The following is a 26,324-nucleotide window of genomic DNA, read 5'->3' on the forward strand; positions in this document are numbered from 1 at the left end:
ACCAAGGGAGAGTCTTCCTTTCTCCAGACTTCCTCTCTTGTCCCCAGGGTCTGGAATTCCTCAGGACTGGCCTTAGCAGTGAAGACGGAAGCAAAGAAGGCATTCAATAACTCCGTCTTCTCTATATCCTTTGTTACCAGGGCACCCGCCCCATTCAGCAGCGGGCCCACGTTTTCCCTAGTCTTCCTTTTGCTATGGATGTATTTGAAGAAGCCCTTCTTGTTGTCCTTGACATCCCTTGCCAGATTTAATTCCAACTGGGCCTTAGCCTTCCTTGTCGCATCGCTGCACACTCTGACAACGTCCCTGTATTCCTCCCTTCCTGTCCCCTTTTCCACATTCTGTAGACTTCCTTCTTCTGTTGGAGTTTTGTCAGGAGTTCCTTGCTCATCCATGTAGGTCTCCTGCCCGCTTTGCTGGACTTCTTACTCAGAGGGATGCACTACTCTTGAGCCTGGAGGAGGTGATGCTTGAATATTAACCAGCTTTCTTGGACCCCTCTTCCTTCTAGGGCCCTACCCCAGGAGATTCCCCTAAGTAGGTCCCTGAAGAGGCCAAAGTCAGCTCTCCTCAAGTCCAGCGTTGCAATCCTACTCATTGCCCTGCTCCCTCCTCGTAGGATCCTGAACTCCACCATCTCATGGTCACTGCAGCCAAGGCTGCCCCCAACCTTCACCTCTCCAACTAGACCCTCTCTGTTCGTTAGTACAAGGTCTAGCATTGCACCTCTCCTCGTTGGCGTCTCCACCACCTGAGTCAAGAAATTATCATCAATCCTCTGCAGGAACCTCTTTGACTGTTTGTGCCTAGCTGTGCTGTCTTCCCAGCAGATGTCAGGGTGGTTGAAGTCTCCCATGAGAACCAGGGCCTGTGATCGTGAGGCTACTTCCAGCTGTCGGTAGAAGGCCTCGTCGATGACTTCCTCCTGGTCAGGTGGCCTGTAGTAAACCCCCACAACGGTGTCGCCCATGTTAGCCTGCCCTTTAATCCTTACCCATAGGCTCTCAACTTGCTCTTCATCCACCCCGAGGCAGAGCTCCATACATTCTAGTTGCTCCCTCACATAAAGAGCAACTCCACCACCTCGCCTTCCTGGCCTGTCTTTCCTAAAAAGCACATAGCCATCCATGACAGCCATCCATATGGCACATAGCCATCCATGGATCTTCTAGTCCATCTTATCTCTTTCAGCTCCTTCAGATAAGGCCCCTTCCGAGTGTGGCATTAGACAGCACCTGACAGGAAGACACAGATCCCAGGTAAAATTTCTAGGTGATACCAGAACAACAGGATCATACAGGGGGTCGCGATCTGCCCCGTGGCTTATGCTACTTCCATAAGGTTAGGTCATCCACTTTACAAAATGTTAATGCACAACTTGAAGAACGCCCAGCTAACTATTTGCTAGTCTAGCAAATATTAACTGAATCCTGAAGTGCAAGCTATGCTTGTCTCATGGCAAACCCTTCCCAACTAACTACACTTAGCTAAAATGAATATGCATATGAAGTACCAACGTTGCTAGGATGGCCCAAGTCCAACACTGACAGACAGACAGAATCTAAATGAACCAATCTAGCTAAACTGGTGCTGGAGAACAGAGTACCAAAGCATCATATCACCGTCCACTGGAACAGAGTGAAAAATGTTCAGAGACCAACTGCAGATGCGAGAAATTAACATTTGAAAATATCACAACCCCCTTCCAAAGTATGTTACACAACCCTACAATGGGAAAAGCGACCTAGGCAGCAGACATGGCAGTGAAATTGAAATCAGATGCTGCATACTACACATGCAACAGACTGACGCTTCAAAGAATATCCCAGAAACAAAATAAACGCGATTTCTACTCTGACTCATTCATTTTAAAGGATTCCTCAAATGCCTCAGTGATACATTGTCAATGATGTCATTCTGGAAGTTTATACAACTGTTTGTAATTATCCTAGAACTGTTTATAAATCAGCAAACCAAAGGAGATGTCCCTTTCTTAACATATAGTCTTACTGCATCCTCCTTTTGAGACTCTGAAATTAACAGGATATGAAAAGTAAGCTTTTAAAATCATCTGATTGAAGTCTGATCTGCTGATCAGGTGCTGACCAAAAAATTACACCTTCCAGATAAAATAAAGCACATTAAAAAATAGACATTTTGCCAAAGAAAGCATTTTGAGAAAAAATAGCAGTGCACAGAGTTTGCCAGACAAATAACACAGAGAGCTATTAAATACACATAAAGAATAACAGAATCTTATTTTTATAGTGCTACCCTCTAGAGACGTTATGTTGCTGATGCACGTAAGCCAGCTAAAGCAGTGACTCAAAAGACGTTCACGTTGGAGAATGGTATCATCACAGAAGAAGCAACTTACCAGAGTGCTCAAAAGGGCATTCTGGGCCTACTAAATTGTTTAATAAACAAACAAAAATCCTAAAACCTTGTAGGCAGAAAATATCTTTTTTTAACTGGATCATCAACTGTTATTTCCATTCGTGTATTGTTTTTCAGACTATACCTCCCCAGAAGAATTATAAACCATATATTATATGTCGCATATATTTCCAATCAAGCTCTCAAAACAAGACAACTACTACAGGCTTGGAATTAACATTATAATTCAAATCTGAAAGTTTACGTATTCAATGCATATATTAAAAGGTATGTTGTAACTAGTGTTTTGAGGAGAGCCTGTAGGAAATGTCAGATTTTCTTTAACTCTAACCATTGTTTTCATGTTGATTTGATTGAACCTATGTTTTAAGAACTTTAACAGATACGTTCTTTCATTTTTGCCTGTTGCTAGTACTGAGCCAAGCGTTTCTATTCTTTCTCCGTGTAATAACTTTGCACTGCTATGCTACCAAGAGCTAAAAAACAGTCAATAAACATTAATTAACACTTGCACAGCACCTTGTAAGGTGGTTTTCTACAGTTTTACAGATGGAAAAAGCTGAGACACTAAAAGGGACTCTTGGACTGTATAGTGAATCAGTAGTAGCACTGGAATAAAGCCAAGAAATCCTCATTCCCATTACTACAATATCTGACCTCAGCCCTTTCTTGGCTTGTTTTTTAGTGGTTAAATCACCCACTGATTCCCCTACTTTGAACTCCTGTTTCAAATCAGGTTTGTTGGAATTGCTACTGCAGCTATTCACCCAAACCTGATGGGTTTGGCCTTCATTTATTCTAAGTCCTTACAGGAAAAAAATCAAGGTTTCTTCGTGACTTATTAGAAAGCAGCTTCTGCAATATTGCAAAGCTAAACACAGTTCTAAGGTTCCCATCATTTCACTTGTAGCTCCCAGACGCTTTTGTGGTAGAGTGGGCAGGGAACAAGAGTCTTCCTGTGTTCAGGCATCCACAGCTCTATACATAGACATTTCCACCAGAATCTTGCAGCTAGTCCAGCAAAAGACCACAGGAAAGATCATTAATTATACCTAAAGCTCTTCACTCTTCTATTGCCTGCAAAGTCCTCTCTTCCAGTAACCACATTTTCCAGATGTTTCTTGAGATCATCTAGTACTTTTGTTTGCAGCTCTACCTTCCTACGTATCAGTTGGTCAGTAGTACATATCCTACATACAGTTCCTACATATCAGTGGTAAGTCAGTTTGGTCTAGCCTTTTTAGAGGACAACCTCGGATGTCAACTTCTAGCATGCACAGAAAGTGAGTTCTCAGTCCCACCCTATCCCACTCCCTTTCTAGACATAGGGATCACTCCCCTGAGATAAATGCAGCGGTGAAGGAGGAATTGTCTTGCACAGCAAATCCAGTCTACACATTATGAGTTCAAAAACTCCCATCATGAGTAAGAATCACTACCAGATGTGCTTAGACCTGTTTTGGAGGCTTGATATTGTAGACTATTAAAAGACCACTCAATCAAAGAAATTGCAAAAACTAGGTGTCCTTCACAAAGGGACACGAAACTGAGCAGTTATGCAGATTGCTCCAGAGACTGTCAGTTGTGCAAGATTGTAGAACCTTATTTGTGATTCTACCTTGCCAATTTGTTTGCATAATAGTTGAAAGGTGGTGCTGATGAAACTTTTCCTGCAGTTTGATGGGCCAGTGCTAACTTGCCCCGGTTCAAAGTCAAAACATAGAATAAAATTAAAACCGAAGCATTTGCAAGGTCAGTATTTTGCATTATTTTGTGCTGAATTAATCTGCAATGTTCCTCTTCAATTTAGTAACTATTTCCAGCTGGTATTTGACAAATTTTTCTAAGGTAACCGGAGCCTTTAGTAACAGTTACACTGGCTCTATTACAGTTAAATCTTATCTTTCATTTCCCCAATCTTTAGCAATTCTGTCTCTTGAAGTTTGTTGAAGTTAAATAGAGAATACACCTAACTCAGGTGATCTCTATTGACTCTGAAGTCGTTTACATGAATGATTTATGCCAGCTGAGAATCTGGTAACATTTGCTTGAAAGACAGCAAGTGCACTTCTTGCCGCTTTTTCTCTAGATTAATATTCATAGCTATCAGTGATGGAGTTTTCATGTGTATTTAGTTCAGTGCTGATATAATCAGCAAGATTAAGCAATCAGAGAGATACAATCCAACATATTTTGATTAAATTTTAAAATTCATGTAAATTCTATGTAAAGCTTTATGCTGCTGTAATTGGACAATTAATATAACTTTGGTCATAGCAGCCAAGCTCAAAATTCATTCTCTGTATGGCTGTAGCAGGTGAGACACCCTGAAGGTCTCTAATCCTGGTAACGGTATAATCAACAAGGCACTAGTGTTTATTCTAGAAACAGCACCATGAGATTTTGTGCCTGGAAGTGCAGTCTGCAGATGACAGTTGTTTCCCTGGTTATAATGAGAACAGTTACAAGTAGCATCAAGCCAGTAATGACAATTTTTACAGGTAGCTGGGTCCAGTCTTCTCTTCCATTTCCAGCTCAGATACTGAAACAGTCTACAAAGATGTGTTTACAAACACTTAGTGAGACCACAGCAAGCTGAAGCAATTCAAACTAGTTCTACTTTTTCCCCTTCCATTAATAAACAACATCATGAGATGTCCATTTACAGTACTGTATTACATATATTACTGTAAGATTTTTTTAGATTACAAATTCATCACTTGCATTCATTATTGACGCTAACACTTTAATAAGTCATATGAAAGCATTCATTATTACCTGACTAGCTTCCACCTGCGCTTAACCACATTAGGAGGACATTACTCCTATGGCCTCCATCTGACTGACACACCTCAGGAAGCCCAACGTCACTGTTACAAGGTCGTTTTTACAGATGTGTGTGTTTTCCCATTGCAATCACAAAAGAGCAAACATTGACAGATTTACGTAATCTGTTGTTTTGAGATGAGTATGTGAAGAACAATCATGACCTTGATCCCTCCTCGTGTAGCAAATGTCTGGATGACCTATCAGTTGTAGCTTGCAAAACATTTTCCAGCCTCTTCCCTACTTAGGGTGAATGGCGCAACCCTGAGCAAAGCCAATGCACCTCAGTACACTCACCAAGTATTTTACTGTTCCCAGTTCCCACAGTGCTTGACCAGTTTAAAGATTATTCATGACAGGAATACCCAAGTCATTAATCCTCTTGGCAAGCGGTGGAAACAGAAAATGCCAAAACTCAGGCTTTTCAAGAGTGCTTCTAAAGGTCAAGGTCTTGTCCAAACACAGCGAGAGTCTACAAAGCATATTTTGATGAAATACAGAAAACTTACCTACAGTTAAAGCAGAATCAACAGTTGCACTAGCTTATATCTTCAGGAAGAAGTTTTTGTCAGGACAGTGCTATAGTTTAGTCCTCCCCTCATTTCATATTCCTCACAGAAGTATTAGTTTAACCACATCAGGGAAAATATGCATATGCTCTCCTTTTCTGGAAAGCATTAAACATATTCTTATATCAGTGATGGGGAGGAGGGACAGATGGAGGATAAAAAGCCATGCATTGACTTTCTGAAATACATGAAGCTGGTATCATATATTCCCTTAGTTCAGGTTGCCTTTGATTCTTTCACGAAGGAAGAGTACTCATCCATGCAGAAGCTTTTAAAATCTTTTAGGTCACCCCGTCTTGCAAATTAAGAGTTTCAGAGTCAGACCTAGACTTTCCTGGGCACACTGTAATCTCTACTGTTAAAACACAGGCACTCCCTGAAAAATAATTCTACAGTATGACAGGCACTCCCTTCAGGAGGATATGACAAAGAAGTTGTGGGAAGCAGTATGCATGAGTATATACCCTGGCCGATCCTCCATGAACTAACTCGAGCCATTTAATCTCATCTCCAAGGAAACTGCACTACACTTCAAAAGGCATTTATCTCTTATTTCTATCCTACTCCTCTGCTTTTATTATTTTTGCAACATCAAACATGTGTAGGCATATCTTCACCATTAACCCACTCTAGAGTTTCTTCTCTAGACTCCTCAGTCTTCCTGGCCATAACATATCAGGAAAGCACTTCCTGCAGGCTGTAACCCATTCATTTTGACTATGCAGGTTGCCCTCTCTGCAAAAGAGACTACATGCAATTCCTTTCCGATTCCCTTCCAAGCCCAAGTTCTCCTGAATTCCAAGGTACTTTTCCCTTAAGCTAAAGCTTCAGCTAAATCCAAGGCAAGGACATCTCTCACTAGTATTTATCTATATGGTTCAATAAGCTTCCCTGGGCTGTATCCACAGAAGCAGCAGCACTACTGCTTTTCAGCCGGTGGGATTCTCAACAAAGTTTGAGGTAGACTCATATGTGTGCACACTATAACAAAAAACGAGAACAGTATAAGGAACTCATTATCAAGCTAATGACAAGATGAGAACATTTAGTTGCCGTAGGTTGAAAAACGGGAAAAAAATGTGATCTTGAAAAGCACCTTATAACTTTCACCGGTGCCCTCCTTTTTGATTTTAGTCTGAGTTACCTTATGACGATTTCTGCAAGCTCGGGGGTAGTCAGCAAAATTCCCAGTGAGAACAACGGTATAAGCACACAAACATATGAGTATTCTGTAATTCATTTAAGCCTAAATTAAAAAACAACAAAAACAAAACCATGAAAACTTGCTCTTGTTACCGCTGTTGTATTACGCTGTCGCTGTTAAGATAGAACAAAGAAAGAAGTACTGCTAGAGTAGAGCCAACTGTTCCAAAGGTGAGAGCTGCCTGCCTTCAGGTACAGCTTGTCATCCTCTAAAGGAGGAAGGGAGGAAGAAATAACTTCATCCAGGGATAAAAAAACCTGGTTGGTTTCACTCGGCCTAGGTCAAATGTGAAGGGTGAAACATTTTGTGAGCTCTGCCTAACTTCGACCGATGCTGAATCTCCTGTTCCCAACAGCCAATGGTGAAAGCCCTGTTCTTTCGACTGTGTCCTGTCTCAAAGTCTCTAGGAGAGGCCAGGACCTGTCAGGTGTAGATGCTGCCCAAGCACAGACTAAAAAGGGTGAAAATCAAATGATCTAACTCAAAACAACATTTCAGATAGTCAGTAAAAGGAAAAAGAGACATGCTGCTTCTAACTAAGATGCTACTGAAAGGCCTGCTTTGAGGTGCAGTTACATTGATGATATCACAGAATTACTGGCAACACTGGCTTCAGTTCAGGATTGTGGCTAGGGCTAGTTAGTCTGGTTGAACTGCAGCTTTCCAAGAGATCGCTCATGCCTCAGCATCTCCATGGATCTTGTCTCTTACTTCCATTTAGCTCTGCCTCCAGTCCATCTGGGATATTCACTGATCCCACAGGGAGTAAAAGAGAACTGATAACACCTGGCATATTCAGCCACTGCTGCGGCAAGTGGGAGTGGGAAATAAATTGGATTAGAAACAGAAACACATCTTGTTCTGGTAGAAAGGCCCTCATCTGAGCAGCCTGACACTCTGGGAAACACTGCCCCACTGGCTGAAGGAAGATATAGCTAGCTTTCCCCTGAGATACAAAAACATGGTCTTATCTACCTGTCTCACAAAGAGACCTTCATCCAGCAGGACTAACCAATGGCTTTAACACCATATTAATTTGGTATGAGCTGACGTAGATCACATCAGAGGAATGCTTCCTTGACAAAAACTGCTGTGTGCTGCTAGCACAGGAGGCCTGGTTTTCTACCACAGGGGTTGCTTCATCAGGAGTCAAGGAAAAGGGAGACAATGAGCCCTATTTGGCCAGCAGGACCAGCTGTCCAAGAGCTCTCCTGCTGCTGGGAAGGAGAATCTCAAAAAAGACACAAGTCTACCTTCTGCTCCATTCTGGCATCCCCGTGAAACTGAGATGCAAGCAGGAGCCCATGCCCCAAATCTATCCAGCAGAATGGGCCTTTCATCATGCCAGCCTATTCACCAAGGCTAGTGAGAGATTCTGGTCTAAACTCAGAGTCCAGCACTGAGCTTCTGACATACTCAAAAGATGGATTTCAGACTACATCTCAAAAACAACATCATACTTTGGTCACACCTCTTTCAATCTCCCATGCTGACTGCCCCAAAGACTGTATGTAGAGTGTACAGACCACACTCTACCTTCTCTCTAAAAAGAGAACCTCCTGACTTGTTAAGGCAGTGTTTTTGCACCATCAATCTGTTTAAGACCAAAGATCTTGGCACAAGGAATGTCTAAAGTTCCAGGACACTGCTGTTGTGGATACTTCCTCCCCCTTCAATTTAAGGGGCTCAGGTGAGTCAGACAACAGAATTCCTAACTGAATGTTGTAGGCTTGCTGGTTTTTTCTAAGCAAGCCAGTCAAGAAAGATCGTTTCTCATTGTTTCCCAACACTAGTTCCCACATTAGTTCCACTCCCTTGCTATTTCCCCAGGCAGGTTAGTCCAACTGCATCTCCCATAGCAAAATTTGCTCAGGTAATCTATACAAAGAAAAAAAATTACCTGCAGTGAGGGTGTAAAACCAGCACTCATGATGTGCAGCTCCTCAGACAAGCCAGTACTTTTAGAAGACTCTTAATAGTAACAGTATGTGAATAGTTTGATCTAAAAGGATGCAGAAAAATAATTAAATTGAGCAGACTGCCAAAATGCCTGCTAATTAATTTTAACTGCCTCCAATATCAGTCGATAAGTAGGACATACTTTGAAATAATTTGGCTTGGGAGACCTCTAAAACGCCACTAACTATTTCATTTTCTAACTGCTTTGCTCTAGCTGAACACTTTTTGAACCCTGGGGAATCTGTTTGTACTTTGTTACTAACAGTAGCTTATCATAAAAAGATATTCTGTATTTGCATTTCTGTACGCAAGCTGGAGTCTGACATTAATATTTAAAGTCATTAGCTCAGATTTTAGTGAGTTATATTGACCCCTGCAAAGCACCCACAGAATTCATGTTTATTGGGTATACCAAGACATCAGGAAGATGATTACCTCAAAAGATGCAGGCGGGTTTCCCTCAACCCAGGGATGATAGGCCAAAATTTACAAGCAAATGTTAAAAAAGATTTTTCATCTAGAATTATAAAAGGAGTGTAGCCAGCAAGGCTCCTTCTCCTTTTTACTCACTGAACAATCTGCCTCTTTACAGTGCTGCTAATTCCCCTATACACTGTCTTCTACGCTTACAGAAGCCAAGGAGGACTTTATGAATGGTCTTTATACTTTACAGGCCAGGGTTTTATATTTGCTGGGAATTCTGTGATTCAGAACAGCTGTATTAACACCATACAACTGCAGTGGTTCCCTCTCTCAAAAAGAAACTAATAACCTATCTTACTCTCAGCTCCTGGAAGAGACACTTACCTTCTAGCTGTCCTTTGATAACAGTGAAAAGCATATGCTGAAAAAGAGAGGAAAAAATACACTGCAGACAGATTAATTCAAGAACACCAGAGATGCCTTGGCTAAGCAGACAGCAAAGTCAACTAGCATTGGCAGATCTGCGCTGATATGTTAGCCTAGTTCAGCCTCTCTCACTTCGTGCTACGATGTATCTGTTCTTTTGAACTTATTTCTATTCACTCACGATTTGTGTTTGTATTGCCTTCAGCAGCTCAGCTATTTCCTGCATGCTCTACACACGCTACAGTTTTCTTCTGTAACTGGACTACCAACTCCTTGAAAAAGACTGAAACTATCCAGCCTTCTAGTGCCCTCAATACCTTATCTGCTTTTTAACATTTGTATGGTCACCCTATGCAACATTTCAAAGAAATGTGGAATATCACTGCACAAGTCTAGAAATAACATATTGTGTTACTGGTGGGTTTTTTTTTTTTTTTTTTTGCAATAATAGGCTTTTGAATCTACTAACCACTCACCATCAAATAAAATCCCTATGTAAACAATCCCCAAATGCAGCAAAGCATCAGCATGATTTTTTTCTAACTGGTTCAGGGTTAGATTTGTGACCTTGAAACAAACCCCCCAATATACTCATTGCACTAATCTCTTTTTACAGCATCCTGGTTCCAGAAACAAACTTTGTGCGCCTCTTTCCCTGCTCCCAGTTTCAAGTCCCCACCTTTTCTCCCAGATGAAGGCTTTTTTGGCTGCTTAACCTAAACTATATTCATTTGATTACTTCTTCTTTAGGCAAAGACAGGAGAGTGATTTTCTGGACTTGAAGCCTTTTTTATATAAAGTCAATATTGCTAAAGAATCACATAAAAACACTTTTCAAAGTAATGAAAAGGTAGTCTTTATTTCATTTTCACTCAAAGATGACAGTTCTGTTGCATTTCTTCTTGTTTAACTAAAAGTCTAGATTCTTTCTGATTCTTTCTGTGTGTTTCTCAGCACAGGGCAAACTGGGAGACAAAAGTCTTAATAGAATTCAGAGAATTCATGCAGCTTTGGGATTCGATTCCCTTTTACTTCAATCCTCTTCCATGCTGCGGTCAAAGACATAACTTTTAGGACTATTTTCAGTATTATTTACGTCACCTCGGTCTCCACCAATACACATGAGACTCCCATGTGCAAAGGAGAGGTAGTCACCACGGTAACACATGCTACCAAAATCTTTGTTCCAGAGATTCTGGCTTGTACCGTCCAAGGCTACAAAGCGACGGCAGAGTTAGCTTATATATAATGTCAGAAAAGTGAGGGTTAACTTTACATGAGGTTCAGAGAGAGACAGCCTATGCAGCACCCAACCCCACAAGTATTTCTAGTTTCTGTCAGCTCCTGTAAATGAAAACATGGCAATGTATGCCACAAGGCACTGCAATGAAGGATATTCCAATAAGGGACAGACCCTTTTGGTTGCAACAGGTTCCTCAATGTTTCTCTGAACTTCTTAGTACCTTAATCTAATACAGACTAATTGTTAATTAGCTAGTCTGCACCCAGATCCTCATATCTGGCTAATACTGGGTAATAGGTGACAATTTCATCCACATGAAAAGGAGTTACAGAGTTATTTTATCAGGACAATAAATGTGTACTCTGAGTTAGAAAAACTTTTGAATAGGCAGGATCAGCAGAACTCCCTATTTTTAAAGATGCCTGATGCATCCCCTGGCAGAGCTCAGATCTCAGTTACTCATGCATTTGTCAGACAGACCTACTGGGCTGCAATTTTCCATACTAAGTGAGAAACTATTAGCCTTAGTCCCTGATTCTATGGAAAAGTTCAGTCAAAACTATCCATCCATTTTTAAGAACAAGGCTAAGGAAAAATATTGCTTTTGTTGTTCAAATGACAGTGTTCACGGTTGTTTTCTTGATGTTTTATTAATTTTTATTTTCATTAAAGTAAAGCTAGAGAAGCACTTTTGATGAGCGAGCGTGTTGAAATTTGGCCTGGACCTGCTGCTCCCTAGAAAATCTGCCCACGTTTGCACAAAATACAAAGCCTTTGAAAGACTGCAACTTATTCATCTTCAGTAAAGATCTGTTTCACAGCTTCACGTAACGGCTCGAATTTCATCACACTGAGCATGAATTCATTCAACTCCTCTGCATGCCAAGGTTGTGCATGCATCATCCATCCCCACAGAGCAACTGCTCATGCTTGAGTCACACAGATCTTCTGCATCGCTGTACTGCATGTACATATGCCATCCTCATAAAAACACAACCCAGGCCTACACCTGACAGAACAAGGCTCTCCCAGTACTCACAACTTATCTGGAGCTTCTCTGGGTCACACTGAAGCAAGAGCAAGGGAAAGTGAGGCAGCAGTCTGTCTGTCTCACTTGTGCAGGTGCTGACACCCAGGCAGTACGGCGAGGGAAAGTGTCCTACTCTGAGGAGGGACCTAGACCTGGAATGCGGCAGAGAAAATCTGTGAAGTAAAGTGCGATAAAGTGTCTGGGAAACAGAGCCTGGGATGGAGATGGCAAAGAAAAGATACTAGGAGTCTTTGAGGTCAAAGGGCTACGGGGAGGCAGGAATGTAGATTATGAATGCAGAGTCATACAGGAACTAAGACAGTACGGATATTAGGTCTGGGAACAACAGGCAGAGAAGGTAATGGGAGAATGAGTGGATAAATCTAATGTCCACCAGACTATTCCCCTCTAGAGCCTGGAAGAGCATCCAAGATCTCAAGGCTTCCCTGCTGTCAGAGCACCAATGAAACCCACTTTGAAAGATTCCTATTGGCTTCTAGGACAGATCTGCTAAAGCTATGAGAACCTCCTCCTGCTATCTATTATTACGCGCTGCTGAAGAAATCTCTGTCTTTTGGCTGAGTGTGTTTTTAAACGGAGAAAATACAAAAAAAAGCTGAAAATATGAAAGGAGCATTTTTCACATTGCAAGATCAGTCACCCAAAAGTTTGGAAACGCATGAAAACCTGATCTATGGAAGAGTTCAACCCAAAGGAGGCTGAAGCGAACAAAGGCTCACGCTAATTTCAGCTGGCTGCATCTAGCAAGACCAAAAAAAAAGCCATCAAGCTGATGGTGTGCATGGATGTAAAAACAAATTTGTTACATCCAAGATATTGTTGCCACTTACTCAGGCATCACACCAAACTACAAAGACTTTTTCAGTTGCCAACCGTTAACAACAACTTGGGTGCATTCACCTGGGCCTCTGGTATTCAAACCATGTTGTGCTTTAATTATTGCACAACCAGCAGCTCTATAGGACAGGGTGGTTAATGTACTGGCAGTTGCTTGCATTATTTACAGAGAGCAAATCCGTTGCTCGTTGCAGTGGGAAGTTTCGAGAGAAGACAAACACAGGATTATTACTCAGAAATTATTGGCCTCTCTCTCTATGCTCAGAGCCTTGTCTGAGGCCACCCACACAGCACGATGGGGTTAGCTGGGGTTGCTTGGTTTCCAACCCCACACTCAGTGGTTCGGTCTCTCTGGCAACAACCCTGGATACGGAAGCAATGCTTCTACAGTCCACGCCTTAGCTGGGGCCACAGGAATCCCCCAGTATGACCAACAGTAAGAGAAGCCCCTGCATATTTCAATCCCTTCCTCTAAAAACCTACAGCTGGCCAACCTGCCCACAGGGGCAGCAGAGCCGTGCCACTGAGGGCAGTGGGTTTTCCCCAGTCTGTTCCTGCAAAAAGGGGTGTACCTCTAGGCTCAGTGATCCTTTCCATGACTAGTTGGTGGGGAAGGAAGGAAAGCTTTGACTTCCCAAATACAAATAATCAAAGTGAAAGTTCTCCTCAATCCCACAAGATGGCAGGAGCTGCTCAAAAATTTGCTCTTCACCAGCTGGAAGGGCTTGCAGGCTTTTGTAGTCTCCTCTGACAAGCCATTGCTCTCTGAGGAGTTAAATGAAATCCTATTTTTTAATAAGACAGGAGAAGCCTGGCAAAGGCATATCAGCAAGCGCTCATGGATCTCTTAGGAACAGTGGGATGTTGTATCGGTGACTCCGCGGCAGTGACAGACTGATGTGGGGGAATGCTTCATGTGGGAACAATCTCCAGAATCTGCTTTCTGGAAAGGAAAAAAAAAAAAAAAAAGAAAAAAAAAGAATGAGCAAACTAAAAGTGGACAGAGGAAGCCGCAACTGACTTGTTTAAAGATTTTAATATCAGAGCTTGCCGACACAGTGCCTGCAGCATTCCTTACATTACTTGCAGCATGAAGACATGAGAAAGCCATGAAAATTCAGACACTTGGTCAAGAAAGGTCAATTTTTATTCCCTTTAGTTTACAGCTGACTTCTCCTCCTATGAAGCAACCTTTTTTCCAAGGACCTAATTAAAAGCAAACTTTTCCACCAGAGCATATTCTGCCCTTAGGACAGTAATAATCCAAAACAAATGAATTAAATGCTAATTAATAACCGTATGAATGGGTCTGATACTTTGTGAAACACATATAAAGAAAAAAGAGAAGTGAATGAAATGCCTGTAGCAATATTCTGATGAAGGAAGCACTGAAGATAGTCTTTGCGTGATCACCTTTAGAAGGAAGAGACAGGAAACACCTAAATGTCTTTAACCACGCTGAAGGATGTCTGCTCAGCTGCCTCCGTAGGTGAGTTTCCTTGTCACTGTACAGAGCAACTATCTGCAGGTCAAAACTTCCCCCCCTCGACTGCCAAAGGAGATTCAGCCCTGACCTGACAGGACCGCTTGCATTTCGGGCTGGATGCAGCTCTCTGCCGGTAGCTGACAGAGCCAGCAGCAGTGCCAGTCAGTCAGCATGAGGGGGACGTCAGTCCCAGGTGCTGAGATGGAGGCCCACCATTTCTCGCTCTGCATTGCTGCAAGCAATATATCTACAAAACATGATATTAAAAAGGAAAATGTTTACATATGGAGGACAGTGCCTGACTGCTATTGAGTCTGCAGCGATCTGAATCTATGAACATGAGATGAGAGACCCTAACGTACATTATTTATCCCTGATGTATCAAGTCTTCCCTTCATGCCTTTTTCTCCAAGTATTTTTATGGCGCTGAAGCCCCTGACAGGCACCATATATCGCTTCATATTCTGCTTCAGCCTCCTGAAACCTGAATATGCTTTATTTTCACTGATCTCTGTGCTACTTCAGCTGATATATTTTCCTATCTGACTTGTACTGACTAGGATATATTTTTTTTCTTAGACCTTCCAGAGCTAACTAATGTTGTGGCACCGACTGTCTTCAACTAACTTATTTCGCATAGGATACACTGTCTTTCTATTTGACTGTGTGTCCCCTTGTGGCCAGAAACAAGACTGAATTCAGCCTACAAATCTGAAACAAATCATTCCCCACTGCGGAAGAAAGAATTGCTTATTTTGCTGAAGAAGGAAGCTCTTGAATAGCATACTAGTCCCCTAGAAAGCTCAGGTTTAACTATTATAGAAGCAATTTTCATCCCCAAAATTCAGATTGCCTTTTGAAGATCCTGAAAGCTGGTCACCTTTGAATCTGAACTTTGGTTCTATTATCTATCTGTAAGTAAAATCTAGATCTAGGTGTGAATTTCAAATACCTTTGGTGGTTGACTCACTATAAAGGCACAAGCAAATTCAGAAATAAAGGCTCTATTTCATAGATTCTAACCCACAAAGAAACCTGCAATGTCTGGGCTGCACGCGTACAGTGCTTTGAACAAACAACAGCAACTACCCTTTATGCAGAGAACACAAAATAACTTTAGGTTCTGTTCGAAAGCCTGTAAGCCCCAAGCCAAAACGCTTATCTGTTTTATTGAGACAAGCAGAATTAAGCATTTTCTTCAGGTAGTTAACACTGTAAATGCAATTAACATTTTCTAAATTTTAAGCTGAGCTGCAACAATAACAACAACAAAGCCAGTAAAAGCATGAAGGTCTGGGGAGAACGAGGACCTCCTCAAAGAAGTGCCAATCACAGAAGGATGTATGGGTGGGAGGTATCATGGACTGTAAAGAGGGAGCTGTGGGAGGAGACTTATACTGCTCTAGCAGAAAAGAAGCTAGGAGACTGCTCACAGCTGAGGAGTCAAAGTGAAAGACGTTGCAAATCAGAGTGCCAAGAACAGAAATGGAGGCTCCCGAATGCAAAACAATGCAGAGGGCACGGATTTACGGAGCTTTGATTTATAAGCTGAGGTCACTTGGCAAACCTTTCTCTCTTTCTTTGTTTTAAGCCTTCTGTGCTTTTAATTACCTATGACTAAAAAGACAGTTTTCAGGACTAAGCCCATCTCATGTTGTGGACATTCCATACATAGAGGCTTCCTCCCTCCCGATGCATTTCCCGAAAGCTGCTCCTGGCAGCCCTGACACTAATCCATTTCAGTGATAGGGTTTCATGAAGCACCAAGCGTACTCTTGGCAGGCAAGCTGTTTGTGCATCTGGATGTAATAAGGAGCTAGACTCTAGCCGATGTGGTGGCTCAGCACACTAAACCACCAGGCACAGGATGGTCAGTGTTTTCCTGCTGCTCAAGTTCAAAACGCAGCTTGGAAGCTGGGTACGGAGTTAAGTTTCTCAGTAAAAATGGCCAGGCCACAGAAAGGGGAGGGAAGATTGTTAAAAGTTGATCGGATGGCTGGATTCTCAGCAGAAAGCTCTGAAGGTCATAAGAGATCTCCCACAAGCAAGACTAACCAAGACTCCCCTCTTCAAGCTGGGAAGCACCCCAATCCCAAGGGGTGAGGTGGGAAGAAGGAACAACCCTCCTGGGCTGTGTGAGAGACGGAATGTGGGCCCCGCTGGGACCATTAACGAAACAAAGCTTGGAACTGAGCCCAGGTGGCACGCCAGTGCAGCACCGTGCCACTGCTCCCCCTGCCAGCAGCAGCGCTCAGGGGACAGGTCTACTTTGGGTATAGCCGCTCTCCAGCCACCCCAAGCAGTAGCAGATGGCAGGTTATTAGCCAGGAAGGAAGTACCTTGGCACTACTCTGCAACAAACCGGGCTCCAAACAGCCCATACCAGCCTCCAGGATCCCAAGCGCAACTTTTGCCCTCCTCTCCAGTCCTGCACCAATGCAAGGCATGTCCTGCTGACTCCACATCTTCACTGCACACGCACGGAAACAGAGGAGAGCAAAAACCATCCTGCAGTTAACAGACATGCTGAAAAAGAACAAGCTCCCTTTCCTACAGTTGAATTGGCTCCACAGGACTCACAGATGTTTTTTCAAAAAAACAATAAAACCTCCATTTAAATGTTACTCAAGCAGTTCTGACTCTTAGGATATATGCAAGAAACAGATGTGCAGAACAGGGAAGTGCCATTTTTATAGAGTGGTTCTTCAGCATTTGAGCCATACTAGTTTACATTTGGAGTGTAGGCTCCTTAGCTATACCATTTAATACTTACAATAGTTCACAAGGTACAGCCAAATCTTTCTGCCAGTGAAGACATGTGCTTCTTTATCAACCTCAGCCCAAGACGGTAATAAACCAAAATAAATGGGATATTAATACCTTGTTGCCCTACACTTTCCAGATTTCCCACACTTCACCCTTTATTAGATTTGCTTTTACCTCTCTACTGTTCCTCAAGCAAGGGGTTACTTCTCCCTTAGTTCTACATCCTGGGATGTGAGTTTAGGGAGCAAAAGTCACTGCAAGTTGTTTATCAGGCAGAAGCAGAGCTCGTACTGTTGTCAAGTCCCTGAATCCCTCATGTTAGTGGTTTTCTCTGACACGCTGTTCCATATTTGGGCTTTGGGTAAGCTGACAAGAATGTAATTTCTATTTAAAGATACACACTCAGTTACTTCTATACTTACTAATAAACGTGGGATTTCAAGAGCAAGCAGCGGAAAAAAAAGTTGGGCAATTTATACATTGAGTTACCTCTAATAGAGAACTTATAATTTTACAAAAAGCTGTTCTTATGTACTTCATAATTTTCCCCCCAAAATTCCTTTGGCCCGAAATTTCCATGTTTGGTCTCTGCCCAAATGTAAGTATTTAGATTCCTGCCAATTGTTTTCAGTCAGTTTTCAATTATATGAGAATGAAAAATAGACATTCCTTCCTATTCCTACGACTAGGGTTGTATTTTCCCATACCTATGTTGAAACAATCTGAACACTGGAATTCTAGGTTCACTTACAAATAGCTATCAATAGAGTACAACGCCTTCCATGAGTCTGGGGAATCCTTTTTAATTTTTACAAATGCATTTTTTGGCCAAGGAAAAGACTGTATTACACTAGCACCTTATTCCACCACATATGTGCTGCATGTGTATATTCAGTCATAGCTAATTACTTACCGTTGAAAGTAAATGTATTCCTTCTTAGCTCCATTACCTTTCCCGAACAAGCTCTCTGATAAAAGAGAAAACTGGATTCTGTTGTCTCAATTTCTGCAGATGGCTTTCAAAAGCACTTACGAGTAGATAATCATTTGACTCACAGTGATTTTCAACTATCGCTCCTTTATCTCTTTAATGTCCTCACACTCACTCTAAATTCCAGTTGAAGTTGATATTACTGTTGAGGAGTAAGTCAGAAAAGATCCATCAGGATGTTTAGGCTGCAGACAGAGCTGAGGCAGCGAACTAAACTCAGCAGATTTGATCTAGAAAATTCTACAAAATTATTCTGGAAGCCCAACATATCACTCTGACAGTATCTTTCCAGAGAGAAAATCTCACCTGCGGCTGAGCCACAGCAGCATCTCTGCTGAATTGATAAGAAACTTGTCTGAATTAAGGCTAATGTTTTCTCTCTTTAAGCATCTATTTAAGACATAGATGCAAAAGATAGGGACCTCCCTTCGTAGGGACAAACCAACAAAATTCTCTCTCCACTTTCCTGTTCCCCAGCTGGTAAAGCACAACACTGCTCCTCAGAATTTATTAAATACTTAGCTCACCCAGCAGGAGTATTTGTGCAGCAAAATACTACTCAGTGCAACAAAGCATGACAAAATCAACACCCTATGTGTAAACAAGTTTCATCAAAATCAAAAGCCAAATGAAATATTTCTACCGACACACGCAAGAAATGCAGTGAAAATTTTTTTGCTTATAATCAATGAGTGTTCTTTCACTGTGTTTACAATCCTGACACGAATTCACCTCTTCTTGTCATTCCAAAAAGGTAAATAAACTTAGGCAACCTTCAAAACTTTCAGATCTTTAGTCATGGCTTAAGGTTACTATGTAGAAACTAAATAATACCCTCTCTCACTCTGCATAACTCCTTTTTCTCCAACTAGTCCCACTAATTTCACTAATACTACTTCTGCAGCAAAAGACATAGACAGGTTAAAATTTCTTTTCTTTTCAGAGCAGTTTCTCTTACCATGTATAGAGCTTCAGGATCCAACCCAAGAAATCAGGAAGTGAGTTTTATCAAGAATAAACTCCCAGAGAGAAAAGAAAAATTAGAGAGAGAGTGCAAAAGAAACGAACAAAAGAGATAGAGGCAGAAGAGGAGAATTTATCTGACACAAGCAGAATTTGTGTTGGCCCATCCGTCCACGACAGAAGCGCTAATGAGGCTGCCGATTCATGGAGCCCTCCGATAAACATACAGATGGCCATTTAAACCATTACAATGGAGTATGTGTATTACATGAGCCAGTGTTTTCACTTGGAGAGGGTAAAGAGGAAAAGACACAGGCCTGGAGATGATGAAGATAACAGGCCAGGATTATCTGACTTTTCCTATGCCTCAGCCTTCATAAGTTCTTCTTCGAAAATGCTCGTAAAGAGCTTGACTATAAAAATTCCAGACTTTACTGTTGGCATAATTGATCTCAGATATGTCACTACAGAAGGAGACAGAGGAGTATTCATGTAAGACATACATATCTTGGAGAGGAACCAAGTGTAATATATAATCTTTCCTTCCCAGAAAACCATTCATAGTGTTTTTGGACTAGGCTTAGGCTTTTAAAACCTATTCTCCAACCTGCAGCATGTTTCAGGCAAAAAGCTCTCAAGACCATAATAAAGAACATTTGAATTTGATAGTGTATTATTAATCTAGTTCTGAAATAATAATTTCTTGATGATACTTTTTCATTTCAAAGCAAGTGGACTGAGGAACTTTCTCTTAAAAAGATTCTTCCAAAAATCTGAACAGATTACAAAAAACAAAGATCAAATTCACAGTTGACACAAGTGGCACTGCCCCATTTGAGTCCGTAATGTGGGGCTTATATTTTTGCTCTACTTAGAGGTGTCTACCAACACCTTATAGTATTACAGTTCAACTGCAAGTATTTTTAGAAGCCTCTCTTATTTATGTACCACGCTGTATGCCCCTTTCTTGTTATTATTATAGGCATGTTATCCCTCAGGGGTGTTTGGGAAAACCTGGTTTCAGTTTCCAACCAATTTTCTCTTTTGTGACTTCCTCACATTCCTCTTTACTCCCCTGTGCAAACACCAATCTTTAGTCCTCCTGTCTTTCTTTTTCAATGCCCTGTCGTTTCTCCATCTTCTCTCCCTACCGCCTTCTTCCCTTCTCCCCTTCGAAGCTGTTACCCTTTCAGCAGTGACTATATGCTATACCTAGAGGCCACAGCTGAAATCAGAAGCCATCGGACTACATCCTACACAGACGGTCAGACCTACTTTATGCCCGCTCTTCTACTGTTTTACATCATCAACATCTACCTTGTAAACCATCAACACATGGGTCCCAAACTGATTGCTATAAGCCTGATCTGTGGTATATCGACTGAAGACCAAAGAAAGACTCACAGTGGGTTCAGCGGTCTGCAAATCAGACCCTAATGCACCAGCAGAAACCAGTGTATTAAAGGATCAGCTGAAGGAAAGCAAAATAACTTTTCCTGAGGAAACTCTGTGCTGAAGCTGCTTATGACCCTGCAGAGGATGGAACTGCTTGTCTGAATTCTGTGAGTGTGTGTGTGAATGAGCATGAGACATCTCGTGGGCCTTTTAGAGCTGGCTACGTTCAGTTGCTTTGTGGCTGGTGCCAAACGTTTAGTAGCTGTGACTCACTGACCGACTAGTTGTCTTAACATCTTGCCTCATTGTCCTTTTTCTCTATAAAGGTTTCCCCCCACTTCCATCTGAGATGTCAAGAACAGTGATTCCAGATGTAAGCAAAAAGTTTTCCATTGCAGAGCATTACAGGACCTCCAGGCATGTCTTGAGTGAAGATCCCAAGATGAAATGGACACTGTTAGATTGCTGGACACCTTGAGAGCAAAGCTGATGGATGAAAGCAAATGCTCAAGGCAATCTTCCTTGTTATATGGCCTTCAGGCAAGTGAAAGATTAGCGAGATATTTGGCGATACGCCTGTGCAAAGCTCAGGAAGAAAATCTAAGTTCCTTGTGAAGCAGGCAGAGGCACATGAGATTTTGAGGATACAGTTAATAAAGCAGAAAAGGAAAGAGGGATATTCTGAAGAAATTTTATCAAAACAACTACCAGCCCTCGTAAAGTTTTGACGGAACAAAATCAAGTAGCTATTAGAGAACAACAAAACATGAACAATTGTGCTCCTAAAAAGAGCTCCAGAGGAGGCAACAGCCATACTCCACATTAGAAGCAGCCTGTGCTACAGGGGAACGACAAGTATGTATACACCAAGACATATAAACTAGGGCTCCAGTCCCGCAGTGCTTTCAAAGAGGTAACATTCTCGTCATCTTTCCTTGGTGAGCTGAGAATTTACAGCTCTTTTGCTGAGATATTTAACGCTTCCTGAGACTAAGTTTCCAGTTTTGGAATATTAGGCAGCTGACTAGAGAACCAGTCTCTAGAAATGCTCAGTGCCAGGGAGGCAGTGACAAACGGATCTTGGACAGGGAATAAAACAGCAGGATTTCATGCTCTGCATATTTAAGGCTTTTGAGCTCATCAGTCTTTGTTTGACTCTCCCTAGGCAGGAAATTGCTAACTACCTTTACATGGCAGGAGCAGCGCAGCTCCTCCAGGGCTGAGGAGTGGGACTTGGCGGTGATTACAGCAGAAGCATATAGAACACACTCTCCCTCGCCATGGAGGCACTGAGCTGCAGCCAGCTTTTTAAGGCTGATTAATATAACTGCTTGCAGTCAGTATTCACAGCCGCTTCTCAATTGCTCTTATCCTGGGAAAAATGAGATGCTGTCAGCATAATACTTAAGAAGAAGAACAACAGAAATCAAATGATCTGTTTTCTTTTGATATTAAATCAATCATAATTTAAGCAATTATATTAACAATAAGATTTTTTTCTAGGTCTCCAGTGCTCCCTTTGAATTTTCCCCACAACCGATGGTTTGGAAAATTTGGTTTCAGAAAGAGTGAACTATACATGCATTCAATAACTACTCGAATGGGGGTGAAGGGCATTGTTCTTAAAAAGAGCAGTGTGAATATTTTAAGTTATTGAGTAGGAGGGTTGGTAACAAGAACAATAGGAGAACTAAATTATTGTTATTTTGTCTTTCCTATACCTCTCTGCTGTCATACGTTGCCCTTTCCCCCGAAGCAGGGTTTGTTTCCCTGATGGGCTCTTCTAGGGAACTGTCTGAGCTAACATAATTATTGTGTCAAACTCTTATCTCAGGGACTGAATAATGACTTTGAATGACTGTCTACTCCAATTGTTAATGAACTGTTTATTGCAATCGGAATCCACGTTCTTTTAGCTAGGTCTGTTGGAGAAGTGTCTTTAGAAAGCTCTCAGAGAAAAAAGGAGAAAGATAAGCAGATGGATGAAAAAAAGAAAATAAGCAGTAAACAAAGAACATCGTGGGGGCTGAGAAAAGGAGAGTGAGAGAGAGGGAGAGAGAAAGAATGTTGATTGAAACAAAAAAAAATAAAAATATAGAAAAAGAAAATACCAAGGAATAGAAACTTGCAAGGATAAGATGGCTACCACCAGGCAATTTCTATGGGGTATTATTTATGCAGATATGAAAAGACTGACGAAAGTACTGGAAAAATATGGACCCTTTCCTCTGGCTAGAGCTTAGGCATGAGATGTTCACATACATGGTTACAAGATAAACCGAAGTGACTAGTTTTGACTTGGTCCTGCAGTCTTTGCTTAGAAGCAGATCATTCAGGTCAAGAGTGAACAGAAGAGGGCAGCATAGCTTTAAATGTATGACAAGAGCTAATAATGAATTGAAGAGTACAAGAGCTAAGAAAGAGTTGAATGAGTACAAATGGACAAAAGAATCAATATGGATCACCAGGCAATATATTGATGAAAGGAGTTTGGCAGCAGGTACCTCACTGGAATAAATGTCTCCACGGGAAGAGGAAAGAATAAAAAGGTTTTAAAAAGTGACGTGTAGAAAGCAAGATGAATAAGGTTTTTCAGCAATGCTTTTCAGTTGGCTCAGTTCAGCAGCCAGGCAAGGGACGCAAAGCACAGCATTAGGCAGCACAACTATACCTAATTACAGAGACTCATAGCAGTTTGCTTACTTACAGTATATCTCATTCAAAGATCATTATACTCAGATAAGAAAACTTGTTTCAGAGATGTGCAAGCAATACACAAAGGGTGGTAAGTATCCTGCCCGCACGCCCACATGGCACCCAGGACAAACCGTGGACTGCCAGACTCCTCCACTCACTATTCAAGCATGACAAGCGTGTCCACTGCCCATGTGCTGAGCACTATTTTAATCACACGCGAGTTTCCAAGTGTGAGACCAGAACTGCTGAAGGATCAATGCTCTCCCATAGTGTATTATTTCAACTCAGTTCTATTTGGTTGCATAAATATATGAGAACATCTTAAACCTGGCAAAGAAACAGTACCGTTTGCTACATCTGTGGAACCCCTAATGTAATGACCTCATGTGATGGAGGGCAAAATTTGGTCCGTTAAGTTTTATTTTCCTTTTCTGACAGCAGTTGTGGATTAAGGAGCTGCTCTAGGCAGGGATTCTCCGTGACATATGGCTATTTTAAAGTTATGCAGGGTGTAAAGTCATACAGCAGAGAAATTGTCACACACTTTAAAAATAGCCATACCTATCTGTTGCAATTTTGGCTCTGCTTCCTTTCTGCCACTATGTTATGCCTACTTCAGTGAGGAGAGAGTAATTCTCTTCACAATTGGTGGTTCTGCTAGCACATTACTAAATCTGCAGAGCCAGAATGAATTTTGCTGCACTGCACCCTTTCAAAATGAAGTTAATAATCCAGAGAGGAAAATGAGTGGCATTTTAAAAGAAAGTAATGGTACATTGATTCCAAAGTGAGTTATTTTGTTCAGTCCTTTTGCCCTGTAGATGAATCTCAGAAATCATTTTTACTTCATAGAAAATGTGTTAATAACTGTTCTTTTTCTAAAATAACAGGATGAGAAAACTGGGGTTTTACCTGATAAATTTTGATGATTAGTATTTCACTGTCTATGTAAATTAATCATTTGATCTCTCTATGGAAATTATCAACAAAATACCAATACTGAAAGAAGGTTTTGGAGATGAGCTGTCTGTGCAGGAGGATGGGAATGGAAACACTAAACACATGTAAACCACCAAACATCTGCCACACTATTTGGACATGGACAGAATTTTAGAAATTCAGAGATAAAATACTGTATTTGTAAAAGTCTTTTGATCCACCATTCTGTTAAATGTGAAGTCCTGTTGATTGCACTTAATAGTTCCAGGCAAATGTTGAAATGGAAGTGTTTCTTGTTTTGGCAGTTTTTAAAATTTGATCCTAAAATTAATATTTTTCTTTACATTATTTAATTTTGGTAGTAGTACTAGACTAAATGAACCATTATTACTGACATGTTATATGGCTAAAGGATTGCATATGATGGAGGATAATGGAAATTTACTGTTTTAATGAATTTTTAAATAATATTGTCAGATGCTGTTTAGTACTGAATAAAATATCTTATCTTTTCTAGTCCAAAAAGTAGGAGTTGCATTTGATGATTTAAAAGCAAGTTTTCATCAGCAGCGTCATCATATAATGAAAACTAAAATAATTCTGAAAGGAACAGTAAGCCTTGGAATTTTCAAACAAAAAAGTCTGAAACAATCCTACCTTAGAATTTCTGCTTTATGGGAATATTTTTGTTTTAAATATTCTGAATCAAAATAAAAAGTAATGTTTCAGTGTCAAATTTCCCAGAAAACAGAAATTCCAGGTCTTGACCAACTATAATTACAAAATGAATGAGTAATCCATTTTCTCCCAGGCCCTCAGTTTGGCAGCACTAAATTTACACACAATCATTTTTCAAGGAGATATGGGAGGAAATGCATAAATGCCAGGAATGTTTGTTCAGGGAAAAGACACACCATCCTTTTCCCAACATCTGGTTATCCATGAAGGGCTGACAAACCTTCCTTTAGACTTACTAAGCATCTAGATATCTATTCCGAGGGGATCTGCGATAAAAGTGATTTTCTACTATAGGGAAGATTGGGCTGAAGGCTGGTACAGACACAGAAAGACACTGGAAGAAGGAGAGCTGCTGTTGTTCTGTTGCTCAGAAGCATTAGCTGAGTTCCTCTCCAGACGTCTATTTTTAGATGACCTCCAGTGCATTAGATCAAATGTATAAATTGGAAGAGGTCAAATTGTCTCTCTGTGAATATGCTGCTCCCAGAGGTGTGGAGATGTCTATGGAATTCAACTGTCCGATGTTAACCTGAACCTCGCCAAAATCAGAGCCCAATGTCAATCTTTTTTAAACATGAGCCTAACGGCCTTTTGGCAGTTTGGAGTTAAGTTCTCATTTAATTTACACTGATGTAGATGTATGGATATCAGTAGAATTACTTTGTTTTTCCATCATCTTTCTTGCTGCATTAGCAACTCACTGCCATCACCATAGATGTCTGCAGAAAAAATATTATGCCTGAGAACTACACAGTTTCTACTTTTACAGCAGCTTGATTTCATTCTAACCCGTGTCATCACAGCAGATTTTATATAACGGTGCATACCTCTGTGTTTGGAGGTATGTACATATAAATACAAATACGCATACACACACACACACACACAGTAGATTATATAACATTTACAATATTGATTCATTAGCCAGGAAAAAAATAAAAACTACACTTTAACGGATCACCCACAGCAAATTTCCTTTCACAAAGCATGAGCCCTACATGCTTTGTAAAGCTTTAAAGTGACTTGCACATTGTGTCATTTATTTATCCCTTGCCCTCAGATGTGAATTTCATCTCAAAACTTTGCAGCCCAGAGCTCTGCAAGATTTGTGTGAGGCTGATGGTGGTGTGTCACTCGGTAAGGTGGGGCTGTGTCTGTGGAGAGAACACCGTAACATGCAGTGTGGAGGCGAGCTAGGGATTTAAATGGGAGAGGATTTGCATTAGAGCTTCACCAGAGTTAATCATCAGCTTTGTCCCTGAAATCTGGCTGCAACTTGCTATTATGGCTTTGTGCTCTGGTCAACACAAACTCCTAAGATTCCAACATACAAAAATGCCCTAAAGAAATACAAGAGGAAAGGAAGCAATTATTCCAGTTCAACTAGATAAGTGCCTAAAGGATCAACCCCTCT

General features: G+C 41.2%; 1 long non-coding RNA gene across 4 annotated transcripts in view; it reads right to left on the minus strand.

Moving 5' to 3' along the window:
- Positions 1-10,635: 10,635 nt before the first annotated feature.
- Positions 10,636-26,324, minus strand: part of LOC104151418 (uncharacterized) — a 34,148-nt gene continuing 18,459 nt past the window's right edge. For all 4 annotated transcript variants that reach the window (XR_011140486.1, XR_011140485.1, XR_011140484.1 and 1 more), the window contains one exon: positions 10,636-13,878. This is a non-coding gene — a long non-coding RNA (uncharacterized lncRNA). The remainder of the gene's footprint in view (positions 13,879-26,324) is intronic.

This window comes from Struthio camelus, chromosome 3 (genome assembly GCF_040807025.1).
Source record: "Struthio camelus isolate bStrCam1 chromosome 3, bStrCam1.hap1, whole genome shotgun sequence".
Lineage (NCBI taxonomy): Eukaryota > Metazoa > Chordata > Aves > Struthioniformes > Struthionidae > Struthio > Struthio camelus.